Source organism: Puma concolor, chromosome A1 (genome assembly GCF_028749965.1).
Source record: "Puma concolor isolate L17-30 chromosome A1, mPumCon1.1.hap2, whole genome shotgun sequence".
In the NCBI taxonomy this organism is placed as follows: Eukaryota; Metazoa; Chordata; class Mammalia; order Carnivora; family Felidae; genus Puma; species Puma concolor.
The window spans coordinates 229,847,205-229,871,471 of record NC_141667.1 but is presented as its reverse complement, the minus strand read 5'-3'; the positions used below and the strand labels follow the sequence as shown (position 1 = coordinate 229,871,471).

The 24,267-nt window shown below is 37.8% G+C and overlaps 1 protein-coding gene and 1 long non-coding RNA gene across 3 annotated transcripts in view; both read right to left on the bottom strand.

The window, feature by feature from the left end:
• The window catches only part of STARD13 (StAR related lipid transfer domain containing 13), a 386,813-nt gene that overhangs the window by 272,288 nt on the left and 90,258 nt on the right, over positions 1 to 24,267 (bottom strand). The window lies entirely within an intron of this gene.
• Positions 1,521 to 7,854, bottom strand: LOC147584829 (uncharacterized). The gene is made up of 2 exons (XR_015253718.1): positions 2,742 to 7,854; positions 1,521 to 2,099 (listed from the first exon to the last, which is right to left on the bottom strand). It is a non-coding gene; the product is annotated as an uncharacterized LOC147584829 (long non-coding RNA).

Genomic DNA, 24,267 nt, shown 5'->3' with positions numbered 1-24,267 from the left:
TCCTTGTCCACTTGCCTTAGTATGTTAGAACAAGTCGAGGATTCCAAGGGCACCAGTTCTATGCTTTTTTGCAGCTCAGGCCTTGTTCTATTCTACAACGACAGATGGCACTTGTGTATCCAGCCATTTCATAAATTCACATCATTTGTCACAAAGCAGAAACAAGAGGATAAAGACGGATCAATGCAAATTAGCATTATTGGAAATATAACTCAAGAACACATTTGCTCATGCCAAGAATGCTGTGCTCAAGTATGAGGAGGGTATTGTTTTTCCTGGCCCAAGAAGAGAGATTTTCTGGTTTAGCCCCTTTAGAGAATAACCCAGGCTAAACCAGACAGCTTTAGCTTGGTGAACATCATGCTGGTGTCTAGGAAATCCCATCTATCACCACAACGCAAGAATTCTTTTCATCTTGTATACTGGCCCAGGAAGAAAACAGTTGCATATGTATCACTGAAAAGCGGTGCCCCTTTTATACCTGTAGAGGAGTATATATGGTATTTTCAGGTGCAGTTTCACAAGCCTAGTCACTGTTTCTGTATTTCTTTTCCATGACACATTAATTTTGTCCGGAAGCACTTGAATTCTCTTAATCACTCAGCAGGTTACCTTCTAAGTGTGTGTGTTTATGTTTATGGCCAGAAAAAGCAGATTTTTACCCCTCTCAATGACTAGAAAACATCACAGTCCGGGTTACAGTAAAAATACCAGAAAATGTCCCTGACTTAGGAAGAATGTATTACTTTATTCTATTTTAAGGCAAATGGCTGTATCTTACGAAATGGAAAGCAACTAGATATATTTGAACATTGTTATTACTTGCTTTAGGTAAGGAATGCCAGATCAAACAATTTTTACCATTGGCAAAACAAAAACCACAACTATAAAGTCTTCAAAATGAGCGGGTCAGATGTCACCAGTTTTGCCTTTCAACATTCACTGCATTTACCAAAGTCTTCACTCTTTGAAAGGTGTGCAATTTATGTTTAAATCAGATTGAATGTTTTGTCTTGTTTTGTTTGCTACTCAGAACATCACTGTACATCAATGTTGCAAAAGCAGTGTCCTTATAGCAAGGTAAGTGTGCAGAGTACATGCAGGATTGATTTAGAGGCCAAGTGCACCCCCACATTACTTTAACACGTAATTCAGAAACATTTCTTACAAATATTAACATGTGTAGGAAGTTATTATGGGTGGGGCAGAATTATTTACAAATAACTCTTAGCTGGACTTCACAAATTATGGAACAGGGAGTGTTTTGGTAAAGATGCCCAGGACAGCTCAGGAAATCAGCTGGGAGGACAGACCACATGTTCTCAATTTGGGGTCAGTGTTTGCTTATCACTCATCATGAACATCTCCAACCTGAATTGAGTTAGAAGTTGTAGGAACCCCTCAGTGGAACCTTAGAGCAGCATTCACCCACTATGTGTGGGGAGCCTCTTGGCAGGATGCTAGAGAAAAATCCTCAAACACCCTATGATATTCTGGAAAGAACCCAGCCAACTGTAAAGTGACCGTCTTCTGAAAAGCCTTATTGTGTAATATCCTAGAGTACTGCTGTTGTAAGAGGCCTTAGTTGCACTGCTCCACTAGACAGTTTTTCAGGATAGGCCAGTTCTGGCATCATGTGGACGAGCCCATATAAACTTGATTCTGTTGTAGGAATTCTTTCCTCAAGTATTTTGCTTTACATGTAGAGGGAAAAAAAACACAGAAACTGAGTTTCTCATGATTATATAGACATCCCTATAAAGCACTAGTCTAATTCACACTTTATTAATCAGAAAATTAAAATGCAGAGAGGCCCCAAACACCCTGTGATATGCTTTGCTTCTTCACTCTTGTTTTTCCTTAAGCCAAGTTGTGTTTGACTATGCATTCTTTGCTCAGTGTTCATGCCCAGTGGCTCCAAGCCAAGCAGGTTGGAGGTATGGCTGGGAAATCATTACACAGATTGAAGAGACTCCTATCGCCTTCGGATGTGAAGGATGCTGTGCTCATCTGGCCATGCCATCATGTTTGGTCTGACGTGGCGGAATGAAGGTAGTCATCGAGTTTTGCATTTATTTAGCCACATCATTGTATTCTGGCTAATTAAGAAGAGAAGTCAAATCTTAATATCTCCTAATATGCACTGGTAGAAACAGTTTTATGAGTATGGATTATGAACCCAATCTTCTGAGTCTCACATAAGCCACCTTTCAGCTAACTTCCATTTAAATTTTGCTGGCATAAAAAAATTACAGGATAGGGTCCTGAGTAAACAAAATGTAGAAATTGTGCTTTGTTTAATTATTCCAAAGCCTTTTGTCTCTTACTTGTAAGGTACAATAAGGCAAAGGCTCTTGGCAGATGCCTAAGAGTTTTATAACTGATGTTGAGATCAGCTGAAACAAAGACACATTGTTGAGCTTCAGCTTCAGATGCTGGCCTGGCTTTTCAGAAGTAAACCATAAGTGTTTGCTCTTGGATATGGATAAGAGTTTTTCAAAAAATCCATTTGCCAATGCTTACGCAAGGCACTACCACATATTACGAAACATTTGCTTGCCTAACACATAAGAAACAAATTTAAAACACAATAGCAGCATGTGGCTGGGAAGAGAGGCAACCTTATGGAGAGGGTATTCCTGGGAAACAGGGATATTTGCTAAAACCCTGATTAAGAATAAGAATTTGAAGATGAAGAATTGAATTAATAAGTGTCTCTAAAAAGGCAGCAAGACGATTACCAGTAATGATGGCAGCAACGTAGTGGCCCGTGTGTGGGTTTTGGAGTCCGTAGACAGCTCTGCCTTTTGTTGCTTGAACAAGTTGCTTAAAGTTTCTAAATATCACTTTTCTTTTAAAGTGGGACTATCTACCTGCCTCGAAGGCTGTTTTGAGGGTCAGATGAGATTACATTCTGAAAGTGCTTTGTCAACTGTAAAGTTCTACCCCAATGAGAACACTGATGAAATAATAATAATCATTATCACAGTAACAATACCAACTAACATTTAAACACTTGCCCTGTGCCAGACACCAACCTAAGAGCTTTACAGGCATTATGTCATTGGGTGGCATACTATTTTTATCCTCCTCATTTTCCAGAATAGGAAACTGTGAAGATTAGCTAGGTTGAATAGCTTCACCAAAGTCTATCTCGCACCTACATTTGTGCTTTAACTTCCACACTGTATTGCCTTCCTTATTTTAACCATCGTGAACGCTATCTGAATTCATTTAGGGGCGATTGTATGTTTTCATGTATTACATAAAAGCAATCTTTCTTGTCTAATACTTCATTGACTAGCCCAATCACTAGCTTAATACATGTTGTCTATATGCAGCACATTCACAAAGGTATAAATACATAATTAACAAAATAGAAAATTAGCATTATTATTCTAGAGTGGCAGAACTTACAAAAGGAAGGGTGTAGAACATTTAAAAAGCAGCATGAAAACTAATGCAAAATTATATAGGCTCAATTGTAGATAATTAAGTCGCGAAGAATGGAAAAAGAAAAAAATTCTTGCAAACATATGACCCTACTAGCACCTTATTTTTATGATCAGTTGTCCATTTCTAAAATTCTTTTCTTTATAATTAAAGGCCTAAGCCCTGAAATAATAGTCCTATGAGTTGGTCTCCAAGCCTATGAGGATTCTAGAATGGCACTGCCCAATATGGTAGCCACTAGCTACATGTGTAATGGACTGAGCCACCCGGGTGCCCCAAAGTTACATATGTAATCGTATCAGGGGATTTTGCACGGATATTTAGGGTGATAGCTACTGGAAAGAGGTAGAGTATATTGTGAATCAATAGGAGAGAAGATTAAGGCATCAAGTTTGGACAATTACCTTAACCCTAATCTTTTAGGCTCTCTGCTCAGTAAAGCACAGGACTTGGCAGTGATATGTTCACCGTTGCATTTTAGCCCCACAGAGGTGAGAAATGGGTGAGGGAAAGTGAGCAAATAGCTCTGGCCACAGCCATCAGAGTTGTTTAAAGAGGGCTTTTTAGGCAGATGAAATGGCCCAAGCAAAGGCACCAAATCTTGAAAAAGCCTTGTGACCTGGTTGTGGTGTAAGGTGATTTCAGAATGGTAGAATCCCAAGATGAGACAATAGCAGAAACAGGTGTTGAAGGTTAAAACCAGGCTCAAATTTTAATGGATCTGTGTTCCCTAAAATGTTTTAACATTATCTGTTAGGCCACAGGGAGCCATCAGGAGTCTTAAAGATGTGGATGACATGACTGGCATAGCTTCATTTTTCAGGAAGGTACTATGACAGAGGTGAGGAGGGTGTCTTCAGTCACAGGTTGAGAAACAAGTTCTGGATTTTCTTGTGGTAATGTTATTGAGCTCTAACCTCCAAATCATAATACCTCATAGTTCCAAATGAGAATGACTTTCAAAATATCTGATTTTTTGACATTAAACAATAATGACACTAAAAGGACACATTAAGTGCTTTGTTAAATATGTGCTGGTAAAATGGATTATTAGCATGGCCTGAGAACTTCAGTCATCTACTGAATAAAAAAAAAATTTGGAAAGCAGCTTAAGTCCATTCTTGGTTAATATATTTATAATACTTATAATGCTACTAATTGGCTTTATAAGATTACAGAATGAAAGAATTAAAATGATGGACAGTTATCAGGCTGGAAATAAAATGGGAAGATGGATGAAATATGAAATATGAGAGATAAGCCAGGGCATCCTCACTGTGCCAGCGGTGTTTTGTTCGTTTTGGAAAAAGATTTGGTAAAATGAGTGACAGACTCTTCTCTCATTTTTTCCCATTCTACTAATTTGGTCCTGAGGTAAATAAGTGAGGGTATGCTGCAAACCACTTTTCCCCTGATGAAGCCTCAGCCTGGATCTGTGCCTTGTGGGTTGTGAACCAATGTGTCTGGGCCAGGAGATGGCTCCAGTCCCATAACTAGGAGTAAGCTAGCACTCTTCATAACCATTATGAGATTGGATGCCCTGACTTAATCATGGAGAAAGAGATACTTCTGTTCAGGACTAAAACATTTACTATGAAGTACATAACAGCATCAAAAAAATCAATCTGACATTTTCCCAAAGGTTTGGATGAATTGCCTTCTCAAAGAAGGAGCAGGGAGCAGCCTCTGGGGCATCTCTAATGCTTCCCCTCATGTCTCCTCATCCACCTGACTGGCCTTAGTGCAGACAGACTGACCCCGCCAGCCTCCCTGAAAGGCACTCTCAGACTGCATCTGTGCTTCAGAAGTTTTTCATGCGTCAGTATAAGTGTTTTCTTATTCTGTTCCATTTTAGGTATGTGATTAATTTTAGTTTTATGTATATGCCACTTAAAGACTAATTATATTTAATGACTGTCTCAGAAACTATTGAAAATTTTTAAAAAGGGGACATCTGCTTTTACCATGCTGAGGTAAACTGGTACTACATTTATAATCCCATTGTAAACAATAGAAAATTGGGCAAAATGTACAAAATCATTGTTTCAGACATTATAAAAGAGAGAGCATAAAACTATGATCCCTGAGAGAAGGTAACTAGATAAGGGGAGCCCTACAATTTCCTAGGCTTTCTGCCTGGGAGTACTGTCTGAATTGAGGCACAGAGGGAGAACCCCTGCAAAACACAACAGTCATATTTAAATCGAGAAGACAAAGAGGAGAATTCAGGGAAGCTGAAATGACTAGAACTTACAGAACAGAGAATCAGAGAGAAGGGAATTATGCAGATAAAAACCTACAGAAATCTGCATGGGATTGCCTTGAGTCTGTGCAAAATACTAAACTGGGATGCACAGGAAGAAACTCCATGGGGCCATAAACGAACAACTAGGGAGCTGTAAGCATGAGTGACAATTCTCCATTGTTTGCTCACATTTCCCCATACCTTGCAACCAGAGGTACTGACTACATTTGTTCTAGACCTTCCCCCCGCCCCCCCCCCCCCCCCAGAGATGTTTATATAGCAAATAGCCTTCAAGGATAGAGCTACTGTCTCTCTCAGGAGCAAAGGGTAGAAAAACTTACTTCCCATTATAAAAGATTCGGGTTCTGTAACTCAGGGTTCGTCTCCTTTACCACACTGTACTTCATGTGCAGATATTGCCCTGTAAAAACTAGCACTCAGGAAGATAGTGCGAATATTGACACTCCAGCACCTACTCCTATGATGAGTCATAAAGTTCTTTGTCCCTGACCCAGAAATCATGTCTTCTGTTGACATCCTTGAAACTATGGCTGGCTAACTTGTTAGCGTGCAAGTAGGGTAAGACCTCAGACCTTTCATAGATTTGGACCGTTTGGTGATAAGCAAACACAGCAAACTGTTGGCCAAATTGCATGGTCAATGGGGCAAAATAATGATTCTCCCCTTTATTGGCTTTTATTGAATAGGATTTAGGAGGTGGTTACAGGCTGAGTATCAGAAAATTGACTGAAGACAACTCCCTTGATTGTTGTTGACTCTCCTTTGACGAGGAGGGATGCTGTTCCTCAACCAATTTTGCAGTCACCCTCAGGTCAGTTCTGTTGTAACAGTTAGTAATAATATTCATCCTGGGAGAATTTGATATCCATATGGAAAAAATTAACCTTGAAATGACTTTACAATGTTCACAAAATTGATTTAAAAAACAGCTAAAGCTATAAAACTTTTAAGAAGGCAAGATAAAATAAAATCAAGATTTTGAGGGTAGGAAAAGGATATTTAGGATACAGAAATATAAACTAGGTGAAAATTAATTGAATTTCATAATCAAAAGTAAGTTCCTCTATTCTCTGAAACACATTGTTAAGAAAATTAAAACCAATCCATCAAGTGGAAAAATATTTACAATAAATATATCTGAAGATTTATATCCAGAATATATAAAGAACTACTCATCTCACTAATTAAAAAGACAAGAATCCAATTTAAAATGGACAAATGATTTGAACAAGCACTTCACAAAAGAAGGCATGCAAATAGTCACTAAGCACTTTTAAAAGATGCTCAATATCATTAGCACCAGGAAAATGCAAATGAAAATCACAATGAAATACTATACTGCACATAAGTATTAGTCATGATGTGCAGCAATTAAAACTCTTACACATTGCTGGAGAGGACGTAAAGTAGCACAAGCACTTTAGAAAGTACTCTGGCAGTTTTCTTATGCACTTAACCATATAACTCAGCAATTCCATTCCTTGGTATTTACCCAAGAGAAATGAAAACATATGTCTTTGCAAAGACTTTTATATGAATGCTCACAATGGGTTTATTCATAATAGTCCCAAACTAGAAACTCAAAAGTCCATTGAGGGGTGAATGGATAAACAAGTTGTAGTATATCCACAGAAGGAAATACTTGTCAAAAAAACAAAAAGGAATGGACTTCTGATCGATGGAAAAACAAAATGGAATCTCCAGAACATTATGAGAGTGAAAAAACAAAGCCAAAACTAATAGAAGAGCACATTCTACGTGATTTTACTTATGTAAAATTCTTGAATAGGTATAGTGAATTACAGTGGAATAAAGCAGATCATCGATTGCCTGAGGCTGCGATTGTGAGGACAATGGTTGTAAAGTGGCATGAGGCAAATTTGTGGGTAGCTATTCTTGATTGTGATGGTGATTCCATGGGAGATATATTTGTCAAAGCTCATCAAACTGTAAATTTAAAATGGGTACATTCAGTATATATAAATAGTACTTCAATAAAGTTGATTTAAAAAGAAAAGATCCACAGATTCAAAAAAGAGATTAACATGATTATGTCAATGATTCAGAGCCAACCTTAAAAGAATTCCCACTGACAAAAATTGACAAAAGGAGGATGATGGCTGTGCATGCTTAAAATACAAGGAGGACACCTGGGTGGTTCACTCAGGTAAGCGTCTGACTCTTGATTTTGGCTCAGGTCATGATCTCATGGTTCGTGATCTCATCTCAAACCCCTTGTGGGCTCCAGGCTGACAGTGTGGAGCCTGCTTGGGATTCTCTCTCTTTCTCTCTCTCCCTCTCTTTCTTTCCCTCTCCACCGCTCATGCTCTCTCTCTGTCTTTCTTGCTCTCAAAATAAGTAAATAAAAACTTAAAAAAATAAAATGAAAAAATACAATGAATATACAAAAAGACATTACTCCATAATTACATGCATATGCACACACTCACATCAAAGACCAGAATTTAATTTTATTTTCTTAAACATCTTTTCTGTGGGTAGTAACTGTTCTGAAACAGTTTTTGATTCTGAAGTGCTATTATTGCACTTTTAGGATCTCAGGTTTTATTGGTTTTGAATTACTAATTAAAAATATATTTTTGTAATATTTTCTAAGCAAAACTTGGATGGCATTTTAAAAACCCAAATTATGTAGGCTTGTCTTGAGAATGCCTTGAGAATGTACCTTGCAGACTTCCAACTACAGGGACATTAACTGACCATTAGTTATGGTCACATCCACCTGTCACATTCAGAAATGCATTGCTTCATTTGCACTGAGGCCATATTTCCAGTGGGCTACTCCAAGCCCATGACTGATTGCAGCACGCATACTAAGGCAGCTTGTTCCTGAGAGCCATAGGTCTTTTTCCAGAAGGCTAGTTTTGGCGCAAGGACACCCCAGTCACTTTGATGAACTTTCATTAGACTTAATGGAGGTCAAAAACACTTTTACCCAACTTACCTTCCTTTCTCTCCTTCACTAGGAGTCAGATTTGCATCATAACTGGATGAATCTCCCATCCTTTCCCAGCTCCCTTCCCAGTTTTTTCTAATAGGCATTCTCTTCGATACAATCCTTATAGATTTAATCACATTTTGATGTCTATTTCTTGGTGAACCTGAACAAATACATAGTCCAATATTTGATTATCTTTTATAGCAATAGAGGCCCATTGATGGCTTTTATTCTCTTACATTTATACCTATTTAATTCCATCTTGTTGGCTTAAGGTCCGTTATTCCAACAAATTAAGGTATTTGTGAATCATGATTCTATATTCTTTTACTTCTGTTACTTTTCCCACCTTTATGAGGTCCAAAAACGGTGAGTAGTTATGTGTCTTCTTCAAGTTGTGAGTAAAAGTATTAAACCGGAATAGTCAAATGACAGGCCCTTTTGATCATACAATCAAAATCTATAATAAGCCTGACCTGACAGTATAGAAAAGTCCATGTTTTCATAAATTGAAAAATATTAGAGAATTATAAGAATAGTAAATTATATGTAGCTAGAAGGTGGGCAGTACCCTTATAATCAAATTGTATATCTCCTCCTATAGTATTTTGCACATATGTGTTTATAATTGTAGTTTGCTATAAAAATATGCCATGTAGTTCTTTTTCTCTGTTACTAGAGTAGGGATGACGGCATAAAAATTTCAGCTCTTAGAATATCAAGAACTATCTTCTAAATGAAATAACTTGTAAAAGCAATGTAATTGGATTCCCTTAAATAGGGATTTGGTGGTTTGCTTCTTTGTTTACTGTGATAATTCAAGAAAAAAAATACTTGGTGTTGTATTACAACACCAGTTGTAATACAGGGCATAGTTCATTTGTACGTAGGCTTAGAAATGATTATATGGGAGCTATGGATTTTCAAACTAATTGTTTCAAAAATAATTTGGGTGGAGGCCAAGGTAATGCCTGGCAAGTAAGGAAGAGAATAAACTAAACATTTTTTTTCATCACGGATATCCATGCTAACATTAAAAATAATTTTGGTACTACATACTTAAGAAGCACTTAAAAGGTACTACATACTTATACCTTTCATTAGCTCATAGAATTCATGCGCTTTTTTATAAGAAATGAAACAGGCCAGAAATAAATATATCACGATAAATATTGTGATTAATAAGAGGCTGAACATGATTTCAAATATGTGCCACCATACGACACCATTAGAAAGCACTATCAATGTGAAAATTGTCATCTTGCCTTGTCCCTTAATAAATCTTTGGTCCAATCAGGTAGCAGACTGTAGGATAAAAACGATTATTGTCTACTCTATATTTTTAGAACTCATGAACATGGACAATATTTCATAAAGGGAACCAAAACACCATTAACAATATGGATAAGGAAATCATACCAAATCAGTGGTTCAATTTTCTCCATAAATCGTGGCTAAAACTTTTATCCTTTTTCTCCCTTGGATTCTTCTATTACTCTAAAGACTATTAATAGGAACATTCTATTACATGTTTCTCTTTAGATCTCTTGAATCATAAGCAAACTTTCATCTTTAATTAGTTTAACAGCTAGTGTTATTGATGAGCGGTAATATGCAAAAGAGGCTGACAATCATTGTGGGTTTTTTCTGTAACTGAAATAAATAATAACGAGATATGTTCTCATAGATAGTGGAAAAAATGTCTCAATGGCCCCTGGAATACAAATAAAGGAGCTATGATACTACAAAGGACATCTTGATAAGAAGCAGATTCAAAGAGAACAAAAAAGGAACTAGATTATCTGCTGACATAAATCTTTTCTCGACTATATTATATCCTACTGAAGTCTTTTTTTAAAGGCAGGAGTCCAAAAAGGATGTGTTTTGCCATAAACAAGGAAGATCAAAGTAAAGTGCTGTTCTGTTATTCAACTTAAAGAGAAAGAGAGATACTAACAGAAGAAATCATGGACCATAAGCAGAAATGGTACAATGATCTTTTACAGGAATGAGTATTTCTGATGTTTGCAATGCATGAGTGGTGACTTGGGACTAGGTAGTGATCCAGAGAGAGAATCTAAGATATGTCCCTTAAGCTACCTAAAGGCATGACTAAGAACAAGTCACTCTAAACAATAAAATAAGCTCTAGAGCTAGGAAAACACCAAATGTGGTTACTGAGTTAGAACTGAACATTCTGTAAAATAATAAGGCACGTTCTCTCACCAGACGGAAGTGTTAGAAGGAAATGTCACACCCTGCTGAGGGAGGGACTATGTCAAAATCACCTCTGGGATTTTTTCAAGCTCAAAGAAATTTTGACAAATCCACCACCACCACCCCCAGCCCCCACCACCACTGCTTACAATCCTACCTCCTCCTGAAGAGTTAGTGCCCAAAGGAGCCACTCTTACTGATGAGTGGGTTATCATATCACTTGGGTGGGGTGGGGCAGAGAGTAGGCTGAGAACCACCATCTTAGTAAATGTACATCCCTGCTTCATGTGACCATCTGTGTTGTGGGCTAGGCTCCCAGCTCTGCCGGGAAGAGAGTGGACTAAATACACAGAAGATGGCCCCACCTTTTCATCAAGGCATCCCCCTCTCCACATGCAAGGGTGCTCATGCGGCCTGCCTGAGGAAGGCAGCAAATGTTCATTGTGTTCACACTACTCAGAATACTATTACACAGGACAGAGAAGACATGATCTCTGCTCTGAGAATTGTTGAGAGCTCTGTAATTTCTACATGCTGGCACTTATCTAAATATGGTCCTCCTTGTAAGGCATTTGCCAGCAGATTGACCTGGATCTAACTCAGTGAATTTAGAAATTTAATATAAGTGTTGTTAAGTAATTTGGCAGCCTTCCAGTCCCATGGTTCTGTGTGCATAACAAATATTTGTTGAATGAACGATAAATAAAAACATGCAGGCTATGCTATCAACTAGGTTGATAAACAATAGTTCTCATTATTCGTCATAGTTATGTCCCATATATTAGCTATTAACACTGAACTAGTGAATTCTGAGCCCTTGCTCCTAGGGAAAATAACAGGGTTAGTGCCTGTCAGACTCTGGTCAGAACATTTATATGTAATCTATTTGCGTGTGTTTTCTATTTAAAGACACCTTATATAATCTATATTGTTGATTCATTAACTTGAAGTCATAGTTTACAGCACTAACACCCGTGACTGAGTGAGATTATCCAACACACATATTTTCTCTGAAAGGCACATCACAGCCTTCTTGCACTTAGAAACACTAGACGGCACTTTAGGACTACACATAATGGCCATTTTAAACAGTAAAATCAGCAATTAAAGCACAAAAATGTGAAAACGTGGTACTAAATAGACCATGAAAAGGAAGGATACTTGTTTGTTTATTAGTATAGGAACTGAAACAGGAAGGTAGAACATAGCTTTGTTCAACCTCAGCTGGGGACCTGTACCACTGCTCTGTGCATGTCCACAAATGACCACAAGAACATCCCAAGTATTAACTTTGGGGGGCAGCAAGGAAGTGAATTCACACATACTGAATCCATGAATAATGAGGATCAATGGTACAACTGAATCACTTGAAGGAAATCATGGCAGTTAAGTTGAATAAAGGCAATGTTGTACTAGCTTATTCTTTGAAACAGCAGCTCATATAGGTTCCCACTGTAATTTTAGCCAATTGAAACCATTCTCCAATAATACATATGGAATAATATCTTACATTCTGGCTACAGAGGTTAAAGACAGAGGGTCTTTGTTTTTTGTCGGTTTGTTTTTAAATGTTTATTTATTTTTGAGACAGAGAGCACTACGGAGGGGCAGAGAGAGAGGGAGACAGAAGATCCAGAGCAAGCTCTGCACTGACAGCACAGACAGGCGGCTTGAACTCATGAACCGTGAGATCGTGACCTGAGCTGAAGTCAGATGCTTAACCAGCTGAGCCACCCAGGGGCCCCATGGATGTGTGGTCTTTGCATCTGCTTATGCCAACTCAGATAAGCAGTGGGGTGTTCTCCATCACCCAGACCTCCTTCAAGTCTGCTGGTAGGTCCTACTACCACATTCCCTTCCTATCTAGGCTACGTTCACGGTCATTACCTCTCTACTACAGAAAAGCCCGAGAGCTCTGTCATGCAGTTGGTGGCTAAATGTCAGGGGGAACAAAAAGGCTTCAAGCACCACAAGGATAGGACACCAACAGAAATGGAACTCATGCACAGTGCTGCCTGGGATTCCTGCACTTTTGCTTTTGTTTTTATTTTGTCATTTCTTCCTGTTGTGAGAGCATTTTTCTAAGCAATAATGGGTAGAGACAGTTTAATCATAATTGTGAAAAATACTAATCATGACTAATTATGATTTTTGTAGTAGCTGGTATTTTTTTTTTTAATTTTTTTTTTTCAACGTTTATTTATTTTTGGGACAGAGAGAGACAGAGCATGAACGGGGGAGGGGCAGAGAGAGAGGGAGACACAGAATTTGAAACAGGCTCCAGGCTCCGAGCCATCAGCCCAGAGCCCGACGCGGGGCTCGAACTCACGGACCGCGAGATCGTGACCTGGCTGAAGTCGGACGCTTAACCGACTGCGCCACCCAGGCGCCCCTAGTATTTTTAAAAGCATTCAGACTACACGTATTCCCCAGAGGGTCTTTCGCATCCTTATCTCTGAACTTAAGTGAGCCATGTTATTTCCTCCATTAGTGCCCAAGTTGCAGCCGGGAGCTTCTTGGCAATGCTTGTATCTGAGGCTGGAAGATTGCCTCACCTGCGTGGGTGGCAGGTGGCAGCTCTCCTTGCAGAGCAAGGTCATGGGAGAAAGTCATCAAGTCTACAATAAAGTAAATGCCCCTTAATCTTAGTCTATTCTCATAGAATTTGCATTATTATTATTATTAATTTAAAAATTTTTAATTGTGGCAAATTATATGTAACATAAAATTTACCATCTTAACTATTTCTAGGTATAAGTTCAGTAGCGTTGAGTATATTCATGTTGTTGTGCAGCCAGTATGATGAGGAGAAATACAAAATGGGCTGGCATCACATGGCCATGATCAGATCATTTATCTCTAGGAAACAGACTTAATTTTTAAGTTTAAAAAGAGCACAAAATTGGGGTGCCTGTGTGGCCCAGTCAGTTAAGCGTCCGACTTCGGCTTATGTCATGATCTTACTGTTTGTGAGTTCGAGCCCCATGTTGGGCTCTGTGCTGACAGCTCAGAGCCTGGAGCCTGCTTCAGATTCTGTGTCTCCCCCGCTCTCTGCTCCTCCCCCACTCATGCTCTGTCTCTTTGTCTCTCAAAAATAAATAAACATTAAAAATTTTTTAAAAAAGAGCACAAAATCAACTTCATTCCAAGGGCATATGTTGTCATATTTTTGTCTACAATTTCAACTATTTTAAAGAAGTAGGTAGAAGTAGCCCAGGTATCCAATGACAGATGAATGATGGATAATCAAAATGTGGTATATATATTCAGCCTTAAAAAGGGAGGAAATTGTGAGACACAGGCTCACGTGGATGAACCTTGGGGGCATTACGTCAAGTGAAAAGTCAGAAACAAAAAGACTAACACTCTATGATTCCACTCATATGAGGTCCCAAGGGTAGTCAAATCCATAGCAACAGAAAGTAGAATGCTGGTTGCCAGGGGCTGGGAAGGAGAAGAAAAGGAGAGCTGTTGCTTAATGGGTACAGAGTTCTCCAAGATGAAATATTTCTAGAGATTGGTTGCATGCACGATAATATGAGGGCACAGAGATGTGAAGTAACTTACTCAAGGTCACCCAGCTGGTGTGGAATGGAATCATGGTGTAACTCAAACAGTGTGGTGCCAGAATCTTAGCCATTACACTATGAGTGAAGGAATAAAGAGAATAACGCTTCAATTTCAAAATGAGAGGAAAGAGGTAGCGAGTTTTCTCCTTCCCATTATGCATCACAATGTTCTTGTTTGGTGACAAATTGTACTGTGAATTATAGATGCTATGGGGCACAGGGTGGAAAGAGAAAATATTTCTGCTGCCTTTTCTCCTCTGCTGGCAGAGAAAAGCCCTGGCACACGAAGTTTTTCTCCACTCTGGATATCATGCTCAGTGCTTGGGCAGTGGAAGTTAGCATAGTACCTGCCTGACTAAATACTGTCAAATTTGTTTCAGAACATGGCAGGTCAGGACACACTAACATCCTTCTGGAAATAAGATACAGCCATCTGTATTTACCAGTCTTAACTGAAAGTGCTAATACCTTACAAGGAAAGGATTATACTCCATAATTTAAACTTGCCTTTGTGTTATACACAAATGTCAACCTTGAGAGCAATAACTTTTCCCAGAACATCTTCTTTACAGTTTAATTTTCCCCTATCTTTCCCATGTAATGTCCTCTTTCTCCTGTCTTCTCTGCTCTGTGTCCTTCACCATGGAGTGTATATTTGATACAGCATCTCAGAATTCCTCTAATGCCACTTCAGTTGAACTTGGAAAACACTGAGGTGATTACTAATTTATTGCTGTCTACTCCTAAGTGCTTAATGCAAGCTTGATAAAAATCAATAGCTATGTGTGCCTCTCCATTGTAGGGATATGCTTGTGATATATGACTAGGTGAGGTAGTTGTTGGGTGATTTATTGAAAATCTTCTGAGATAATCTGCCACCTTCATTTTATTGGTGTCATGGAATATGCTAATGGTCAAATAAGTGGAAGCAGAAGCAGGGAACAGATGGAGAAGAATAATAGGTACTATACACCCTCTCCTTCAAATGACTTGTTGAGAGCAAAAAGGCTAATGTGTGGACTGGGGACATCTTGCCTGATCTGAATAACATCTCAAGAGAAATTAGAACTAGGATGCCTAATGCATTTCCAACCAAAAGGCCAAGGTTACAAACTTCCGCAGCCACCGGGCTTTATCTCCTACTCTAGAACTCACTCCTTTCCGGTAACAAAGAAGGACTTGTCATTGGTTCATAATCTGCAGCACCCACCCAGCATGCTTGGCTTTCTACCTTCTCTGTGTTGAAGAAGAGCCTTCCCTTATAAAAGGGGACCCATTATGAGGGATGGTTAAAACCATCTGCCTGCACTAAAAGAGAACTAGACTCTTTCAACAAAATAATTCGACTTTTGTCTTTTGAACTACCCTCACAAATGGTGCGGTAAAATGGAGTCATGAACTTCCCTGCATTCATCCTTTTCTAGATCCACACGGAACACTGGCAGCCTCTGCAGTCTGTGCTCAATACAGAACAGTGCAGGAGGCAGGAGGCAGGAGCTGCCAATCCCCAGCCTGAAACATCAGCAGGACATTGTGTTACGAGCTCAAGGAAGAATGTGGTTCATTTTCTTCGCAACTTCTAGAAATTTGACATTTATTCCTAGCCATGCCTCCCCCAATCCAGATGCTCTGAGTATCAAAATGGCCTCAAAAGTTTTTAGTGTTTAAAAGGTTGTTTAAAAAGAGCAGCTCTTTAATTTGCTAGTCGTACCACTACAATATCTTTGGCTCCATCTATTTCAAGGCAATTATCTCTGACTTGAAATACTTGAAGTTTTCTGAATATTGAAACATAGCAAGATTTATTATATCACTGATATAATATTAGAATTTATTAGAGAAATAACATATGTTCATTAACAACCACAGCTTTTTAATTACATTTAGAAAATTCCCTAACAGAGTTAGTTCCTGTCAGTGGAAATGAGCACCATTCTCCAGAATAAAAGGCATAAATATGACAGATAGCAGGCAAAGACTATTTCTACCCTCTTTGTTATTTACTTTCTTATTTGCCAGAAGTGGATTGATCACTTCGGATTCCATTCTTTTCATTGGGATTTCAGCTGTTGTCTACCTTCTGGAGACACCACCCCCCTCAAATGCATTTCTGCCGTTGACTTCTGTTTGATCCTTCTAAGGCCTGGACACCCTGGCAGGGGGCTCCACTGGTGTGCAATTCAGCAATGTCTAGGCTGATGTTCTGAGAAAACACAGAGAAGGTAGGAAGAGTCTCCCAATCAGAGACAAGCTAAGAGTAATCTTAATTTAGCAGGCATAGAAAGAGATAGATTTCTCTGGAAATGATATTTTTAAAAAATAAAGAAGTATTATCTTTATAAGTGTTGGATAAAGAATCAACATTTTGATCATTCTCTTTATATTCTTTACTCAGTTTATTTTTTAAACTAGCTTCTTGAAACTCCTTGGTTCAATTTTGCATTTTGCTTTGTTGTAGGTGACTTACAAAGCAATTGGCAAATGATTGAGACCATTCCATGGGCCCTGTATGCCTGAAGACACCACCTGTGTGGTCAGCTTCACTTCAGACTCTTCAGGCTTCACTAGAACAATAGATGCATACATCCAACATTTGATTGTCGGCCAAATTTTGTCACCAAATGATAATAACCTTCATGATATTTTGTAATTACAGTCTCATTGAATGGCATCTGAGGATTCTGAAGATCTTTGGGAAAAAATATCCAATGGGAGAGGGTAACACTGAGAATAATAATGAAGGCCAAACATCAACAGATTTGTTTCTTCTGCTGGACTTCCAGTGGGAGGGTGAGATTTACTAATGGATCTTGAAGAAATAACTCCATCACAAAGCTTAGTTCTGAATTGCCAAGAGCACACTCATTTTCCTGGAGGATCATCTCCTTTTGCATACACTGATTCACTTTGACTGAAAGCAGAAGTCTGCGAGAATCTGCACTGAGCCCAACATTCGAGTCCTTCCCCATTAAACATGAAGGGGAAATCGAGAAAGAGCACTGGACTAGGATGCAGGAGGCAGGCAAACTGGCTTCTTGGTCTACTGCTAACCACGTGTACATGATGGCTAAGTCTGAGCAAGTCATAAAGTCAGGGTTTCCATTTCCTCCCTTACAGGGTGAGAGAGCTGGACTAATTATCTCTAATCTTTTTTCCAGCTTTAATACTCTCTGAGTCTAAATGATATTGATGATCAATGAAACAATTTATTTTCCTGAGGCTGTCAATTATTTATTATATTTGGATCACTAAGAAGGAAACAGGAAAAGGCACATTGCAGATCTTGTTTTCTGACATTATTTTCTTGATTTCTTACAATTGCTCTGGTACACTATATTTAGTTAGTAATTTCATTCACTATAATTAGAATTTCTAATATATCATAAAATCCACATGCAAACATTACACTAAGAACGTGCCTACATGAAAAAACACCCACTAGCTTATTAAGTAAAAGAAATTATTTAGCACTGTGTAAAATAAAACAAACAAGCCTACAGTTTGTGATTTCCCCTCCATTTTTACCCATTTATGTGGAAGCTTATAGGAATAATACTGCAGTACTGTAATACAAATTAGAATCATAACATTTAATATTAAAAAATGATATTCCAGGGGCGCCTGGGTGGCGCAGTCGGTTAAGCGTCCGACTTCAGCCAGGTCACGATCTCACGGTCCGTGAGTTCGAGCCCCGCGTCAGGCTCTGGGCTGATGGCTCGGAGCCTGGAGCCTGTTTCCGATGCTGTGTCTCCCTCTCTCTCTGCCCCTCCCCCGTTCATGCTCTGTTTCTCTCTGTCCCAAAAATAAATAAAAAAAAAAACGTTGAAAAAAAATTTAAAAAAAAAAAAAAAAAATGATATTCCAGTGGGGTGCCTGGGTGGCTCATCTGTTAAGTGTCCCACTTCTGCTCAGGTCATGATCTCACACTTCTTGAGTTAGGGCCCCATGTTGAGCTCTGTGCTGACAGCTTGGAGCCTGGAGCCTGCTTTGGATTCTGCATCTCCCTCTCTCTCTGCCTCTCTCCCCTGCTCATGCTCTGCCTCTCTCTCTCTCAAAAATAAATAAACATTGAAAACCCCCAATATTCTAAGATTCTCTCTTAATAGATAGTCTATAGAGAGGGTGCATTTGGTCCCTCTTCACCATGTATAACTCTCTATACACAGATCTATGACAAATAATTTGAAAATGTTCAGGAAATGAATGATTTCTTAAGAAAATGAAAATTGCCTAATGGTCCACAACAGAACTTAAACAGAATATTTGCTATAAAACAGGATAAAAAGTAAGTAAATATCTCTCAATTCTAGTTTATTATAAAACAAGATCATTGCAATGCAATTTTTTGTTTCCTTATTTTATTTTTTAAAATTAATTAATTCATTTATTTTTAAATTTGCATTCATGTTAATTAGCATATAGTGCAGCAATGATTTCAGGAGTAGATTCCTTAATGTTCCTTACCCATTTAGCCCCTCCCACCTCCCTCAACCCTCTGTTTGTTCTATATTTAAGAGTCTTTATGTTTTGCCTCCTCCCTGTTTTTATATTATTTTTGCTTGCTTTCCCTTATGTTCATCTGTTTTGTATCTTAAATTCCTCATATAACTGAAGTCATAGGATATTTGTCTTTCTCTGACTAATTTCACTTAGTTCCATCCACGTAGTTGCAAATGGCAAGATTTCATTCTTTTTGATTGCCAAGTAATACTCCATTGTATATATATACCACATCTTCTTTATCCATTCATCCATTGATGGATATTTGGGCTCTTCCCATACTTTGGCTATTGTTGATAGTGCTTCTATAAACATTGGGGATACATGTGCCCCCAACACTTCTGTATCCCTTGGATAAATACCTAGTAGTGCAATTGCTGGGTCATAGGGTAGTTCTATTTTTAATTTTTTGAGGAACCTCCATTCTGTTTTCCTGAGTGGCTGCACCAGTTTGCATTCCCACCAGCAGTGCAAAAGAGATCCCCTTTCTCCGCATCCTTGCCAACATCTGTTGTTGCCTGAGTTGTTAATGTTAGCCATTCTGACAGGTGTGAGGTGATATCTCAATGTGTTTTTGATTTATATTTCCTTGATGATGAGTGATGTTGATCATTTTTTCATGTGTCTGTCAGCCATCTGGATGTCTTCTTTGGAGAAGTGTCTGTTCATGTCTTTTGCCCATTTCTTCACTGGATTGTTTTCTGGGTGTTGAGTTTGATAAGTTCTTTATAGATTTTGGATACTAACCCTTTATCTGATATGTCATTTGCAAATATCTTCTCCCATTCCATCGGTTGCCTTTTAGTTTTGCTGATTGTTTCCTTCTCTTGGCAAAAGCTTATTGATTTTTTTTTTATTTTTTTTAATGTTTATTTATTTTTGAGACAGAGAGAGACAGAGCATGAACGGGGGAGGGTCAGAGAGAGGGAGACACAGAATCTGAAACAGGCTCCGGGCTCTGAGCTGTCAGCACAGAGCCCCACGCGGGGCTCGAACCCACGGACCGTGAAATCATGACCTGAGCCGAAGCCGGCCGCTTAACCGACTGAGCCACCCAGGCATCCGAGAAGCTTTTTTATTTTGATGAGGTCCCAATAGTTCATTTTTGCTTTTGTTTGCCTCTGGAGACATGTTGAGTAAGACGTTGCTATGACCAAGGTCAAATAGGTTTTTGCTTGCTTTCTCCTCGAGGATTTTGATGGCTTCCTGTTTTACATTTAGGTCTTTCATCCATTTTGAGTTTATTTTTGTGTAGGGTATAAAAAAGTAGTCCAGGTTCATTTTTCTGCATGTCGCTGTCCAGTTTTCCCAGCACCATTTGCTGAAGAGACTGTCTTTATTCCATTCGATATTCTTTCCTGCTTTGTCAAAGATTAGTTGGCCATATGCTTGTGGGTCCATTTCTGGGTTCTCTATTCTGTTGCACTGATCTGAGTGCCAGTACCATACTGTCTTGATGATTACAGCTTTGTAATACATCTTGAAGTCTGGGACTGTGATGCCTCCAGGTTTGTGTTTTTTTTTTGTTTTTTTTTTTTTTTCAAGATTGCTTTGGCTCTTCAGGGTCTTTTCTGGTTCCATACAAATTTTAGGATTGTTTGTTCTAGCTCTACGAAGAACGCTGGTGTTATTTTGATAAGGATGTGTATTTAAACTATTTTTATCATGAAAAAGAAATATCCCTAATTTATTTTATATAAGCAGGATAACTTTATACTAAAGATATAGAAATATATAGAAAATTGTAATTAATCCTAATTATAATAGGGGCAAGATTCTAAAATTAAAAATTAGCAAATATCCAGCAACATATTAGTATTGTAATACCCAATGTTAAAAAAACAAAATGAAGGAAAGCATATAAGAATGAGAAGAGGGGTTCCTGTGTGGCTCAGTCTGTTAAGCATCTGACTTTGGCTCAAGTCATGATCTCAAAGCTCCAGCTCATGACTTCAAGCCCTGCATCAGGCTTGGTGCTGACAGCTCAGAGCCTGGAGCCTGCTTCGAATTCTGAGTGTCCATCTCTCTCTCCCCCTCCCCCATTTGTGTTGTTTCTCTCTCTCTCTCTCTCTCTCTCTCCTTCTCTCTCTCTTTCTCTTTCTCAAAAATAAATTTAAAAATATTTTTAAAAAAAGAATGAGAAGAAAACATGAGTGAATTACATAATAATTTAGCTGTGGGGAAAGTAAGCTTCCTAACTATGATTCAAAGTCCAGATGCAATGTAACAAAATATTGATAAATTCAACCCGGGCAAGGCAAAACATCACAAACAAAACAAACTTTTGTATGGCAAAACTGTATGAGCAAAGGCAAAAGACAACAAACCAGCAGAAAATACTGTCAATATGTATTACAAATAAAGAGCTAATATTCCTAATATGTATAGAACTTTTAAAACTTGAAGGTAGAAAAAGATAAAAAATTGACAGAGGGGTGCCTGGGTGGGTCAGTCAGTGAAGCATCCTACTTTGGCTGAGTCATGATTTCATGGCTCTTGTGAGTTTGAGCTGTCAGCACACAGCCTGCTTCAGATCTTCTGTCTCCCTCTCTCTTTCTCTGCCCCTCCCCCCACTCTCGTGTGCTCTATCTCTCTCTCAAAAATAAATAAACGTTTTAAAAAACTGACAGAAAAATGGGCAAAGGACATGAATATAAATTCACAAACACACACAAAACACAAAACAGTTATTATACAAATGACAGGATGCTCATCTTCACTCATAATAAGAGAAATCTAAATTTAAAGTACACTGAGATATCATTTTAGCCTACCAGACTGGCAAAATTAAAAGCCTGATATTGGGGCGCCTGGGTGGCGCAGTCGGTTAGGCGTCTGACTTCAGCTCAGGTCACGATCTCGCGGTCCGTGAGTTCGAGCCCCGCGTCAGGCTCTGGGCTGATGGCTCGGAGCCTGGAGCCTGTTTCCGATTCTGTGTCTCCCTCTCTCTCTGCCCCTCCCCCGTTCATGCTCTGTCTCTCTCTGTCCCAAAAATAAATAAACGTTGAAAAAAAAATTAAAAATAAATAAATAAATAAATAAAAGCCTGATATTATATTCAGTTGGTGAGGCTGCAGGAAACAAGCACTTTGATATATTGCTGGTGTAAATACAAATGGATATAAGCCTTTTTTTTTTTGGCCAAGCAATCACACTTCTAGGAATTTACCCTTTACATATTCTTGTGATATGAAAATACATATGTGTAAGATTATGCTTTTCAGCATCATTTGTATTTGCAAAATGTTGGAAACTTACCTAAAAGCTCAAACATAGAAGACAGTTTGGACAAATAAGGGAGTGCTATGCAAATATTTAAAACAAGAAAGAATCTTCAATTGATATGGAGTGCTCCCCAGGATATATTAAGTGATACCAAAAAAAAAAAAAAATACAAAAAAGCATAAACAGAATGCTAACTTTTGTGGGAAAAAAAGAAGAGGAAATAATAAAGTAAACATGTATTTGCTTAGGTTAGCAAAAACAAAACAAAACAAAACAAAAAACAAACAAAAAAACTGAGTTAACCAGAGAGATTGTAAATGACAAAGCAAATGGGTAAAATGTCTTAAAAATGATAAAATGCTAAAAATTGGTTAAGTTTGAGTAATGATTATATAGATAAATTGAGTCAAAGAGCATATAGGATCTTTTTGAACTATTTTTAAATTTCTTGTAAACTAGAAATTATTTCAAGAAGAAGAATGTTAATATTAGCATAATAATAATCATTATATATTATGACCAATGAAATCATTTCTAGGAATGCAGGAATGATTTGAATCAATAAAAAAGAAATAAGTACATAAGACATATGAAAAGGTCATTTGATCAAATAAGATTATGCAGCCATTAAATAAAAACTGTAAACAAAATGATGGTAATAAAAAATCCTTAAAGTTTGATGAAAACTATCAAAACTTAACAGGAAATTTATTCAAAACTGTAAAACAAATTTAAACCATTTCAGTCAAATAAGAATACAGTTAGGGATTTCTGCTATGAGAAACTGCAATTAAGTCAGAAAAATAAAATAATTAGTATAAATATTGGGGGGAAGATAAAATTAGTTATTTTTCACCAAAACACTAATTATTGTAAATTTTATTTGCCTATAAGACAGAAAGATTTTAATTTCAATAACCAAATGTACTGAAGATTTTAGATTTCATTGAACCAGACCAAGCCTTACTCTGAGCAAGTAGTTACTGGATAATAAAGAACAAAAACTCAGATAAAATATTTGCAAAGTATACATATCAAACTGTTGATTATGATAATAATAAGTCTGATAGAAGAAATTATAAACATCTCTGACTACATAAAAATTTAAAAAATCATATGCCAAAAGACATCAGAAGCAACATCAATAGACAACTGGTATCTTTGAAAAAAATGATTGATAAGGCATATGTCACATAAAGGGTCTATAATTTCAAATAGTTCTTACAAATTGATGGGTAAAAAAAGACTAATAACCCAATGGGGAAAAAGGGGTAATAGCTATGAAGGGACAAATAACAGAGAACTGATTATAAATAGGCAATAAATAAACAAAAATATGGAATAAAGATAATATAGAATAAAGTAAAATATCATTTTTTGTTTCTAATATTGGAAAAAATACAATAAGGTCAATAATCACCATTGTAAATAGACGTGTGAAAAAAAGGTTTTTAAATATATTGCTGGTGGAAATGTGAACTGATAAAGTAATGTAATAGCTACTATACTTTAAAATACACATCTCCAACCCCACTCCCCATTCCATTTCTTAGAAATAAATGCAATAATATGTTAGGGTATAAGTACCGATATAAATATTGCAGTATTTTCTTAGTGGAAATATTCCTCAGTAGGGGATACTTGATGAACTGTAGCACATTCACAACAGGGAATATCGCACAGAATGTAAAAAAAAAAAAAAAAGAAAAAAGAAAAAAAAGAAATACAACTGCTTCCTGCAAGAGGGAGTAGACATACATTTCTCATTTGTCCTGCTAAATACAACTGATAACTCTGAACATTATACATAAAACAAATACAAGCAGCGTCTGAAGGAAGAAGGCAGACAAGCTAGAGACGTCAGGACCCAAATGTAGTTAATTCCCTGGGGTTTTCTTTTTGCCTCATACATCCAAGACTGTTTGCTGGAGAAGCTGGTAACCTGGAAACGCCACTGGGTGCAGACCAAAAAAGGTCCAACAAAAGCCTGCTCTCTCTAGCCAAAGGAGCATGAAAGGGATGGCCCAGTTAGACAGGAAATTTTTAAAAAATAATTATTCTACTGCAGCCAAATACCA